Genomic DNA, 13,559 nt, shown 5'->3' on the forward strand with positions numbered 1-13,559 from the left:
TGATATAAATGATGAAAAGCAGTGAACCCTGCACCGATCCTTACACCATATTGCTCATCACAGGCCTCCAGTCCGAAAAGCACTATCCTCCGTCCCCAACCTTCCCGCCAATTTGTATATAATAGCTGGTTCTCTCTGCATCCCATGGTGTCTAACTTGCTAACCAGTCTGTTATGTGGACCTTTTTGAATGTCTTTCTGAAGTCCAAGTTAGTGATGTATGTACAAAGCCATGCTGACTATTCCTAATCACTTCTTACCTTTCCAATTACATATAAACCTGTCCTTCAGAATTCCTTCCAACACCTTGTCTGCCACTACCCTCAGGCTCACCGGTGTATTGTTCCCTGGCCTTTCCTCATCACCTTTCTCAAATAATGGTGCCTGTCTTGCAGCACCACACCTGTGGCTATCGGTGGTAGAAATATCTCAGCGAGGGACCCGAAAATCACTTCCCTAACTTCCCACAAAGATTTGGCATACACCTGATCAGGTCCCACAGATTTACTCAGCTTTCTGTATAAGACAACCCGTACAACCTCCTCTGTAATATGGACAGTTGTCAAGATAGCACTATTTATTTCTCCAAACTCTCTAGCTTCCATATCCTCTTTCAGTAAAAGCTGACATGAAATCCTTGGGTAGTATCTCTCCCACCTTCTGTGGTTCCACAGACAGCCTTGTTGATCTTTGAGGGTCCCTATTCTCTGCCTGGTTACTCTTTTGTCCTTAGTGTTTGGTAGAATCTCTTTGGATTGTCCTTAAACCTCTTTCCCCCCCCCAAAGCTATCTCTTGTAGCCTTTTTGCCCTCCTGTTTTCCCTCGAGTGTACTCCTATTGCCCCTATACTCTGAGGGATTCATTAAAACCCAGCTGTCTGTACCTGCCATATCCCTCCATCTTTTTGACCAGTCCCTCAATTTCTCTCGACACACAGCATTCCCTACACCTACCAGACTTGGCCTTAACAGGAACATACTGTCTATGTACTCTTGTTGTCTCATTTTCACAGGCCTATGGAGGCAATCGCAGATAAGGACATGGAAACAGTCACTCTCAGTAAAGAGGTAGTGTTGGGAAAGATAACAGCCCAAAAGTACATGGGTCTCCTGGCCGTGATGGAATGCATCCCAGGGGACTAGAAGAGATGGTGAAGGGTGCATTGTCCTTCCTTGCTAGAGGGATAGTTATGCTGCAGCTGTATAGGGTGCTGGTGAGGCCACACCTGGAGTACTGGAATACAGGTTTGTCTCCTGACACTGGAGGGGGTGCAGAGTAGGGTCACTAGTTTGAGTTGGGAGTTGAGAGGGATGGTGTATGTGGAGAGATTGAATAGACTGGGACTATACTTGTTGGAATTTAGAAGAATGGGAAGTTGTATTGGAAAAAATAAAATTAAGACGTGAATAGATAAGATAGAAGCAGGGAGGTTATTTCCACTGGGAGGTGGGTCAACCTAGAGAGCACAGCGTCAAAGTAAGGGGGTATCTGATTTAGGACAGAGTTGAGGAGGAACTTCTTCAGCTAAAGGGTTATGAATCTGTGGAATTCCCTGCTGAGTGTAGCAGTTGACGTTATCAACTTGAATGTCTTTAAGGCAAAATGTAGATTTGCAAACAGGAAAGGAATTAAGGGTTATGGTGAGAGAGCAGGAATGTGGAGCTGAGGCCATGAAAAGATCAGCCCTGATCTTATTGAATAGCAGAGCAGGCTTGACGGGCCAGATGGCCTACCCCTGCTCCTATTCCTTCTGTTCTGATGTTCCCACTTTCCAGCCGTCCCTTTGCCTGGGGTTGCAAAGAAATATTGAAAGTTCTCGCCTTGTACCGTCAAAATTCACCTTGGTCCAATTTTGAACACCAGCTTTTAGATCTGGTCTATTATTTTCTGCAACTATTTTAAAACTAGTAGAATTATTGTCAGAGAATCCCAAGTGTGTAAGCAGGCCATTCGGCCCATCACATCCACACTGACCCTCACAGCCTCCTATCCTACCATTGTAACGCTGCATTTCCCAAGGCCAATCCACATAGCCTGCACATCCCTGAACATTATGGGCAATTCAGCCTGGATTATCCACCAAACCTGCACATCTTTGATCTGTGGGAGGAAACCAGAGCACCTGGACGAAACCTACACAGACAACCTCAATGAGGTATCATCCTGTTCTTATTTCCCAGTTCCACCCAAGTAATTTCAACGGGCGAACCCCCATGAATATCCTCGCTAAGCACAACAATAACGTTATCCCAAATCAAAAACACCATCCCACCTTCTCTCTTATCCCCCTTTCTATCCTTCCTCTTACATCTATTCCCTGGAACATTGAGCTACCTGTCCTTTCCAACCTAAGCCACGTTTCTGTAATGCATACTATATCCCAGTCCCATGTTCAAAACCATATCTGAAGCTCATCTGCTTTCCCTGTAAAACCTCTTGCATTGAACTAAATGCAGTGCAGTGCTATCAAAAGGACAGACTGATGGGCAGAGGGGGTGGGATGGCCCTATTGGTGAGGAATGACGTTCAGTCCCTTGCGAAGGGGGAGATACAGAATCAGGAGATATAGAGTCAGATTGGAGGGTGGCTAATGTTGTCCCACTTTTCCAGAAAGATGGGAGAGAGAAAACAAGGAATTATAGACCGGTTAGCCTGATGTCAGTGGTGAGAAAGACGCTGAGTCAATTACAAAAGATGAAATTATGGCTCATTTGGATAGCAGTAATAGGATTCCTCAGAGTCAGCATGGATTTACAAAGGGGAATATACTGACTGGGATTGAAAATTGGCTGGCTGACAGGAAGCAAAGTGTAGTGATAAACGCTTCCTTTCGGAATGGCAGGCAGTGACTAGTGGGGTACCACAAGGTTCGGTGCTGGGACCGCAGCTGTGTCCTCGGTCCTGGGACCGCAATATACATTGATAAAATAGATGAACACATTAAAAGTAATATTAGCAAATTTGCTGATGACAAATCTGGGTGGCAGGGTGAAATGTGAGGACAATGTTATGAGAATACAGGTTAACTTGGTCAGGCTAGGTGAGTGGACGGATGCATAGCAGATGCAGTTTAAGGTGAATAAATGTGTGGTTATCCATTTTGGAGGCAAGAACAGGAAGGCAGATTACTATCTAAAAGGAGTCATGTTTTGTAAAGGGAAGTACAACGAGATCTCGGTGTGTTGTACATCAGTCAATGAAAGCAAGCATGCAGGTACAGCAGGTAGTGAAGAAAGCTCACTGCATGCTGGCCCTCATAACAAGAGGAATTGAGTATAGGAGCAAAGAGGTCCTTCTGCAGCTGTACAGGGCCCTGGTAAGACCGCACCTGGAGTATTGTGGGCAGTTTTGGTCTCCACATTTGAGGAAGAGCATTGTGGCTATTGAGGGAGTATTGGGTAGGTTCACGAGGACAATTCCCGGAATTGGCAGAATGATCATATGTTGAAAGATTGGAGCGACTGAGCTTGTATACACTGGAGTTGAGAAGAATGAGAGGGGATCTGATTGAGACCTACAAGATTATTAAAGGGTTGGGCACTCTGGAGGCAGGAAGCATGTTTCCACGGATGGGTGAGTCCAGAACCTGAGGATGCAGGTTAAAAATAAGGGAGAGGCCATTTAGAAGAGAGTTGAGGAGAAACGTCTTCACCCAGAGTGTAGTGGACACATGGAATGCACTGCCCCAGAAGGCAGTGGAGGCCACGTCTCTGGATAGTTTCAAGAAAGAGATGGATAGAGCTGTTCAAGATAATGGAATCAAGTGTTACGGAGATAAGACAGGAACAGGATACTGATTGTGGACGATCAGCCATGATCATAATGAATGGTGGTGCTGGCTCAAAGGGCAGAATGGCCTATTCCTGCACCTATTGTCTATTGTACCTTGTCAGTCCGACCTCATTCTGTGCCTTGCCCTTGCCTGTCTAACTTCTCAACTGTACCAGCCTCAGACTTACCTCCTTTCTCACTATCTCTTTAGGATTTCCCCCACACTCTCACTGGTTTAATGCCTCCCAAGCAGCACTAGCAAATCTCCCTGCTTGGATATTAGACACCTTCCAATTCAGGTGTAATCCATCCTTCTTATGCACGTCAATTCTACCCCAGCAGAGATTCCAATGATCCGAAAATGGGAATCCTTCTCCCCTGTATCAGATCCTTGGCCACGCATTCATCTGCTCTACCCTGCTATTCCTACTCTCACTAGCATGTGGCACAGAGAGTAATCCAGATATTACTACCCACAAGGACCTGCTTATTATCCTCCAGGCTAATTTGCTATATTCTCTCATCAGGACTTCATCCTTTTCTCTGATGTCATTGGTACCAATGTACAGCGACCTCCCATTGATTATTCTCCCCTTTCAGAATATTCTGCACCCTCGGAGCCATCCTTCACCCAGGCAGTAGGGAGGCACCACCCCATTCTGATGTCTCACTGTCAAGCTCCAGAAACTGCAGTCTGTGCTGCAGATGAGAGAGCCCCCATCACCATCGATCACGTGGAACCTGGTATACCTCACATTACACTAGATCCATTACACTAGTAACTTGGCTGTCAGTGCGATATTCCTCTGAGAGTGTGACCCCCGACACTTTCCAAAACAGTATACTTGTTTGAGATGGAAATAACTACAGGAGACTCCGGCACTACTTGCCCTCCACTCCTCCCTCTCCGAGAGGAAACCCATCTACCTGACTGGATCGGCACTTTTCCTTCCTTTCTGAAACTGTCACCTATCACACACCCCGGCTCCTGTAAATTCTTCATTACCTTTAACTATTGCTCCATCTGATCCATGAAATCCTACAGGATTTGCTTCCTCACTTCCTGCAGTGAAACATGATCATTGAAACTTTCCTTAATCTCCTACATCCAACAGGAAGAGCACATCTCTGTACGAATGGCCATCTCTGCACCTTAACAGTCCACAGACCCAGAAAAAGGCACACAGTCTTACAGCTTTACAAAACATGACTCTAGAATAAATTAGTACCAATATTTTATATTAAAAAACTTAATCAAAGTATCATAAGATGTGTATTTAAAGAAACAAACCGTCGCCCTACTGAATGTTGTAGCTTTACCTAAATAAAACAGACTAAGATTTATCTTTGAAGGGACCGAAACCCTATGAGTCACAGATGAACAGCACTAAACAGAACCTTCGGTCAAATTTGTCCATGCCGACCTGATATCTGAACCTAATCTTATCTCTCTTGCCAGCACCTGGACCATATCCCTCTAAATCTTTCCTATTCATGTCAAGTATCCAAATGCCTTTAAAATGCTATAATTGTCAGCCTCCACCACTTCTTCTGGCAGCTTATTCCATACACGCACCACACTCTGTGTGAAAAAGTTGCTCCTTAGTTCCCTTTTATATCTTTCCCCTCTCACCCTCAACCTATGCTCTCTATTTCTGGACTCTCCTATTCAGGGAAAAGGCCTTGTCTGTTTACCCTATCGATGCTCCCAATGAGTTTATAAACTTCTATGGAGGTCACCCCTCACTCTCTGATGCTCTAGGGAAAGAAAACCCCAGCCTTTTTGCTCTCTTCCTGCAGCTCAAACCTTGGCAATATCCTTGTAAATCTTTGTTGAACCCTTTCAAGTTTCACAACATCCTTCTGATTGATGGAGAACAGAATTGCACACAATATTGCAAAAGAGGCCTAACCAATGTCCTGTACATGACCTTCCAACTTCTATACTCAATGCTCTGATCAATAAAGGAATGTATTCCAAACACTTTCTTCAATATCCTATCTACCTGCAACTCTACGTTGAAGGAAATATGAACCTGCACTGCAAGATATCTTTGTTCATCAACACTATCTAGGAATTTGGCACTACGTGTATCAGTCCTGTTAAGATTTGCTTTTCCAAAATGCAGCACGTCACATTTATCTGAATTAAACTCCATCTGCCACTTCTCACCCATCTGAACAACATCCTGTTGTAATCTGAGGTAACCCTCTTCGCTATCCACTATACCTCCAATTTTGGTGACATCTGCAAACTTATTAACTCTACCTCCTATGCTCATATCTAAATCATATATATATAAACGACGAAAGGTAGTGGTCCCAGCACTGATCCTTGCAGCACTCCACTGGTCACATGCCTCTAATCTGAAAAATAACCCTCCACCACCACCCAGCCTTCTACATTTGAGCCAGTTCTGTATCTAAACGGCTCGTTCTCCCTATATTCCATGAGATCTAACCTTGCTAACCAGTCTTCCATGGGGAACCATGTTGAGTGCCTTACTGAATTCCATCGATCATGTCCACCTCTCTGCCCTCATCAATCCTCTTTGATACATCTTCAAATAACTCAATCAATTTTGAGAGACATGCACAAATTCATGCTGACTATCACTAATCAGTCCTTGCTTTTCAGAATACACGCGCATCTTGTTCCTCAGGATTCCCTCCAACAACTTGCCCAGCATCAATGTCAGGCTCACCGGGCGATAGTTCCCTGGCTTGTCCTTACCACCTTTCTTAAATAGCGGCACCACGTTAACCAACCTCTAGTCTTTCGGCATCTCACCTGTGATAATCGTTGATACAAATATCTCAGCAAGAGGCCCAACTATCACATTCCCAGCTTCCCAGAGCTCTAGGGTACACCTCATCAGGTGCTGGGGAGTAACCAAGCTTTACGGGTTACAAGACACCCAGCACGTCCTCTTCTGTAAGATGGACATATTCAACATGTCGACATCTATTTCCCCACATTCTATATTGCCCATGTCCTTCTCCACAGTAAACACTGATGCAAAATATTCAGTTAGTATCTCTCCCATCTCCTGCAGCTCCACATGTAGGCTACCTTGCTGATCTTTGAGGAGCCCTATTCTCTCTCGAGTTACACTTTTGTTCTTAATGTATTTATAAACACTCCTGGGATTATTCATAACTCTATTTGCCAAAGATATCTCTTGTCCCCTTTTTGCCCTCCTGATTTCCCTCTTAAGTATACTCCTACTGTCTTTAATGCTCAGGGTTTTTTGGGATTTTTGGTCTGGAATAAATGCAAAATATTACATCTTGAAAAAACAAACGAGGGCAGAGTTACAGTAATTAAAAACAGGGCCTCGAGTAGGGGTTCAGGTTTTTCAAGTCTGTGTCACATGGAGACAGGGTGGTTAGGAAGGTGCTTAGCACACTTGTCTTCATTGCTCAGACCTTTGAGTACAAGAGTTGGGACGTTATTTTGGATGTTGGGGAGGGCTTTTCTGGAATTCTGTGTCCAGTTCTGGTCATGCTGATATCGGGAGGTCATTATGTAGTTGGAGTGGATTCAGAAGCGATTTCCCAGGACGTTGATGGGAATAGATAGTTTGAATCATAAGCAGAGGCTGGATAGGCTGCGACTTCTTTCACTGGCGCGCAGGAGGCTGAGGAGTGACCTTATTAGACTCAAATCATGGAGGGGCGGTATCAGTAATGTGAACACCAGGTGTCCTTTCCAGGCAGGGAGGCGATTCAAGACTGGGTACATAGCTTTTAAGGTGACAGCAGAACGGCTTTAAAAAGGCGTTTCTGTTTTTTTTGTTCAGACAATGGTTTATGTGTAAAATGAACTATCAGAGGAAGTGGTAGTTGTGAATCAATTTACAAGTTTAGGGTGGAACAGTGGCTCAGTGATTAGCCCTGCTGCCAGGGCCCCAGGTTCGATTCCAGCTTTGGACAACTGTCTCTGTGGAACTTGCACATTCTCCCAGTGTATGCATGGGTTTCTTCCAGGGGCTCCAGTTTCCTCCCTAATGAGAGAGCAGCCCTATGGTCTGGGAGGACAATGCTGCCTTTACCTTTTACACAGTGATGCCACTGTACCCCGGGGTGGGGAGAGGGAATGCTGAAGGTGGGGGATGGGACACCACTCAGGCACAGTGCTTTGTCCTGGAGGATGTTCACTTCCTTTAATATTGTTGGGGGCTGCACTGATGCAGGCAAGTGAAGAATGTTCCAACACAATCCTGATGTGTACCTTATAGAGAGCAAACAGACATTGGGGAATCAGGGGTTTGGGGAAACTGAGGTTGTTCTCCTTGTAGCAAAGGAAATTGAGAGGGGCTGTGACAGAGGGGTTTAGAAAAGTTACACGTTATAATAATAAATCTTGAACCCATCAGCTCATTATACAAGGATTACAGGAGACACATTAAAGGTTTGGGAAGATTCAAACGAGAACTTTTATGCTGCAAATGGTATTCAGATGGAATACAATACTCACACACAATGCGAATATACAGGTCCTGATGAACTGACTAATTCAATCAGAGTTAGGTGTTACAATGACTGGGATTACCATCTGAATGTCCACCTGTAGTATCCTGTAATACAAGTTTATAAAATCCATCACTGTCAGTTCAGGTTAGAAACTCACACCATCCCCTCCTCCTAGCCCAGGATGACTGGACACATTACCCCTTGTGGAGGTCAGCAGTCAGTTCAGTGGGAAATCTCCGTGGATTTCTATCAGTTTCCACCGTGGGTCTTCATGTGACTGAACAGGTCAGATCTTTGACACATGGGACAGAATGTTCCAAGAGTCAGTGAGATGTGGAGAGCAGGATGTGCTCCTTTTTTTCCCTTCCTTGCTGCCGCTGTGCCTCAATCAGACATGGGGTGTGAAAGGCTCATGCAGTTCGATGGGCAAGTTGCCTCCATTCTGACCAATGGGCAGCAAACTCCTCCCATAGAGTGTCTCTAAAAACAGAGCAACTCTGCATGCTTCACACTGCCCAGTGTTCCCAGTAAATGTTTAGAAGAATGGGGTTGGGGGGGGGGGGAACTCCTATAAAAGGCACAATTGTAAAGTTCTAAGAGGATTGTGAAGAGTGAGAGATGCACAGGAGAAGGGGGCAACAAGTTGCTAGATGGATTATAATTTGAGAAGATGTGAAGTCGGTCAGTTTGGAGGGGATAATAAGAGAACAGAGTGCTATTTACATGGTGGAAACTGTAGAAAGCTGCACCACAAAGGGATGGGAGGCGGGGGGATCATTGTGCAGGAAACACTGAAAGCCAGCAGATTCTTGGTCAGTCAAGAAATCAAGGGTTCTGTTTCAGATTGACCAAGTTTAAGGCAACAACGACACGGGTAAGGGGTTTCAGTAGCAATGGAGCTGGGGTGAGGTGCAGACAAGCAACATTTTAGAGATTGGAATTCCTGGTGTTTGTGATTGTGTAGATGTCTGATCAAAAGGTCACCTTGAGGTCAGATATCACAGCAATGTTGTAAAGAGTCTGGTTCGACCTCAGACTGCACCCAGCGAGAGGGAGGGGCTCAGCAGTAAGGGAAAGGAATTTGTATTAGCATCTGAAGTTAATGGGTTTAACCATTGCAATTTTTCATTGGAGGAAATTGCAGTTAATTGAGTAGTGGGAATGTGAGAAGCCGTTTGGTAACTGAGCAACAGTGGAGCAATGGAGAGGGATGGTGGGGAGGGAGAGTTGGGCATTGTGTGTGTTTACATGTGAAACCTCACACTGTGCTTTTGGACGATGTCACCTCCTGGTAGTATGTAGGTGAGAAACAGGAGGGACCAAGGATACATCCTTGAGGGACACCAAATACAAGGAATTCAGAAAGGAAAGGGATTGTGGAGATGGAGCAGAATTTACAAATGATGGTGAGGTCAAATGTTAGTTTTTTTTGCAGAATGGATGAGAAGGACATAACCAGGAAAGACAGACAGACAGAACAAGGAACAATACCTGTGATTTGGCGGCAGGGGGAGTGATGAGGAGGAAACAGAGTTGGAATGTCTGTAGTTTAGTGAGACTAGTAAAAAATCAAGATGAGCTCCGATAACGCTTGACAAGAGACTGGAGAAAGATGTAAGTCTGGGACAAAAATCAGGCACACCATGTGAGGCAGTTTGTCTCAGTGGGCTAGTGGGAGGGAGGGAAGCAGCAGAGGCAGCTGGTCGGATTATCTCAGCCTTAGTGACAGAGAAACTCAATGTGCTCCTGTTGTTGGAGAGAAGGATGAAGGAGACAGGATGATGGGCAGTGTTTTACAAAGAAACAAAACCGGGGTTAGTGATATTTAAAATGAATGAACAAAACTAATATATTTAACTTTTATCCAGAATATTAAAATGTACAACTGAAGTCCTCGTTCGAATCCCAGCTCGGCAGATGGTGGAATCTGAATTCAAGAAAAAATAACTGGAATTAGGAATCTCCTGATCTCCATGGAACCATTGTCAATAGCGAAAAAAATCCTGCCATCCCGACAGTGGCCCAGCCAGCTACTCACTGTATTCATCACTGCAAAGTCTCAACAAAGGAATGAAACTGGATGGACCACTTGGCATCGAACAGGGCATTAGGAAATACAACCACAGAATCAGCCCTCTCTATTCTGCAACATCTTGCTCACTAACATCTGTTTTTTTGGGCCAAAATGTGGCGAGCTGTCTCACAGACTAGTCAAGGAACAGCCTGACACAGTCATACTCAGAGTAATCCCTTACAGACAATGGCCAGACACCACCATCACCATCCCTAGATATCGAGAGTGTGGTGATGGAAAAGCACAACAGGTCAGGCAGCATCCGAGGAGCAAAAAAAATCGACGTTTCAAGCCTAAGCCTTTCATCAGCCTGACCTGCTGTGCTTTTCCAGCACCACACTCTCGACTCTGATCTCCAGCATCTGCAGTCTTCACTTTCTCCTGAAATTTCTGGATATGTCCTGTCCCACCAGCAGGACAGACCAGGCAGAGGTGATGGCACAGTGGTGTACACACAGGAACCATTTGCCCTGGGAGTACTCAGCATTGACTTTGGACACCAGGAAGTCTCATGGCTCCTGCTGATTACCACGTACCGTGCTCCCACGGCTGATGAATCAGTTCTCCTCCATGTTGAATAACACTTGGAGGAAGCACTGAGGCAATAACATAGTGACAAGCCTACTCTGGGTACAGGATTTCAATGTCCTCTACCAAGAGTAGCTCAGCAGCAGGATTACTGACTGAGCTGGTCGGGTCCTCAAGGACATAGCTGCTCAACTGGGTTTGCAGCAGGCGGTAACCGAACCAGCAAGAGGGAAAAACATACTAGATCTCATCAGAATGAATCTACCAGCTGCAAATGTATCTGTCCATGACAGTGTCGGTAAGAGCGATAACTGTTGTTATCCCACAGTCTTTTTGGAGACAAAGCTTCACCTTAAAGTTGAGGAAAACCTCTGTTGTGTTGAGTTCTTCTATCATCATGCTAAATGGGACAGATGTAGGAACTCAAGTTGGACATCTCTGAGGCACTGTGGGATTACAACAACAGCAGAACTGTACTCCAGCACAATCTGTAATTGCTCATGGGTTTGTAAATCCCGCACACCCATCACAATGGACAGGTAAGGAGGGCATGCCATGAGCAGCACCAGGCATACCTAAAAATGAAGTGCCAACCTGGTGAAGCTACCAAACAGGACCATCTGCATTTCAAACAGCATCAGCAGCAAGCAACAGAGCTAAGTGATCCCACAATCAATGGATCAGATCAGAGCTCTGCAGTTCTGCCACACCCAGTTGTGAATGGTAATGGACAATTAAACAACTTGTTGCAGGAAGCACTAAAGATATCCCCACCCTTACTGATGGAGGGGTTTCACACATCCATGCAAAAGATAAGATGACAGCATATGCAGCAATCTTCAGCCAGATGTAAAGGGGATGAAACATCTCAGCCTTTTCCAGTGGTTCCTAACATCACAGATGTGAGCTATAAGCCAGTTCAATTTAGTTCGAACAATATCCAGAAATGGTTAAGTAGTGTAAAGGCTATGGGTCCTGCTAACATTCTCGGCAATAATACTGATAGCTTGTGCTCCAGAACTTGCCACCCATCAAGCCACATACTGCTCCAGCACTGGCATCTACCGACAATGTGGAACATTGCCCAGGCATGTTCAACACAAAAACACAGGGCAATCCAACCCAGGCAATTTCCCTCTGTCAGTCCACACTCAATCAGAAGTAAAGTGATGGAAGACGTCATCAACAGGGCTATCCATCAGCAGCTGCTCAGCGACAGCCAGCTGAGTGACACTCATTTTAGGCTCCACCAGGGCCACTCAGCTCCCGATTGTGTTACTGCCTGATTCACAACCTGACATCCAGCTGAATCCCAGTGGAGCCCAGTCCCACTCCAACACAACTATTTCTAGCTGATTCCAACCTCATCTCAGCTCATATACTGAAACTCTCATTCATCATGTGTTATCTCCAGACTTAATTGTCCAAACACACTCCTGGCCAGCCTCCCAAATTCAACCACCCTGTAATCTCAAGAAAAATTGTAAGCTCTGTTGCCCACGCGCTCACTTCTCCCCAAACATGTTCATCTGTCAAAAGGATCCTATTCATAAGGAACAACAATTTAAAATTCTCATTCTTGATTTGATTCCTGGCTGTGATCATCCCTAGCTCCCTGCACCACACATCCTTTGAGACCTCAACAACCATTTTCTTTGAGACTCCCAACGACTTGTTAATTCATTACTTCAACTATGTGGCTGATTCTACAGTTGCGACAGCACTATGGTCTGGAATTTGCAGAGAAAACCTCACAGGTCTGCTTTCCACCGTTAAGACATCCCTCAAAACCTGCTTTTTGGCAATGCTTTTGATCACCTGACCTAATATCTCCATCTCTGGCCTTATAACTAAAGTTCTCAACAGTATTTTTGTGAAATTATAAGCATGATAATAAAATTACAAACTGTTCTTGATTTGGACATTATCTTCAAATCATCACTGTTGCTGTAATGAATAATCTGTAATGTCTCTTACCCAACCACATTGTGGGAGCACCTTCACCACACAAACTGCAGCTGTACAAGAAAGTCAAGCATCACCCTCTCCCCAGGCAACAGGGCTTTGGCATTATCACTGGGATCTGTGGAAGGAGAAACACAGTTGATGTCTCAGGGAGTGCAAAACGGATTACAAGGAATGAAAATGGTTCAGAATTTGATAGTCAGAAATGGAAGGAAAATACACTTGCTTATTGGAAAAAAGAATTCTTGACTGTCAAAAATATTCAAGATAAAAGTAATCTGATAATAGAGCAGCACATGGTCAGGGGCTGGGCCGCAGTGAAAAACTCATTTACAAAGGGTCTATAAAAGTAATAATACAGTACTAAACAGACCAAACATACCCCCATGGTTGGAGACTGAGGAAGCTAGACATTGACAAAGTGGTCCTGAGGGAGCCCAGAGGTGAATCAGAGCAGGATTGGCTGCTGTCATCACAATGACTCTGTACCAGAGAGAGGCTGCACATGCGCCTGGCTGCACCTTGCCCCCTACAAAGATGGCGGCTCCGCACGTGTCCAGTGAATCGTTGTCCCGAATAAAGATGGCGGCGCTCACTCAGCCCTGCAGCCGCTGAGGCAATTCCCCATTTACTGCAAACACGGGACTGGGACGTTCAAATTTGTGTTTTCCGACATGCACAATTTGTTTGTAAAACCTCTCCGCTCATAGCAACACAGTTTTTCTCCCGTTTCCCTGATTATTTCT

The 13,559-nt window shown here is 45.0% G+C and overlaps 1 long non-coding RNA gene across 1 annotated transcript in view; it reads right to left on the minus strand.

Annotated features, from left to right (window-relative positions):
- The window catches only part of LOC132809427 (uncharacterized), a 29,495-nt gene extending 16,583 nt beyond the window's left edge, over positions 1-12,912 (minus strand). Inside the window, exons 1-2 of the long non-coding RNA XR_009642309.1 lie at positions 12,826-12,912; positions 8,251-8,350 (exon numbers count right to left, since the gene is read on the minus strand). This is a non-coding gene — a long non-coding RNA (uncharacterized LOC132809427). The remainder of the gene's footprint in view (positions 1-8,250; positions 8,351-12,825) is intronic.
- Positions 12,913-13,559: the final 647 nt, after the last annotated feature.

The sequence above is a fragment of the Hemiscyllium ocellatum genome, unplaced genomic scaffold (genome assembly GCF_020745735.1).
Source record: "Hemiscyllium ocellatum isolate sHemOce1 unplaced genomic scaffold, sHemOce1.pat.X.cur. scaffold_118_pat_ctg1, whole genome shotgun sequence".
Taxonomy (NCBI): domain Eukaryota; kingdom Metazoa; phylum Chordata; class Chondrichthyes; order Orectolobiformes; family Hemiscylliidae; genus Hemiscyllium; species Hemiscyllium ocellatum.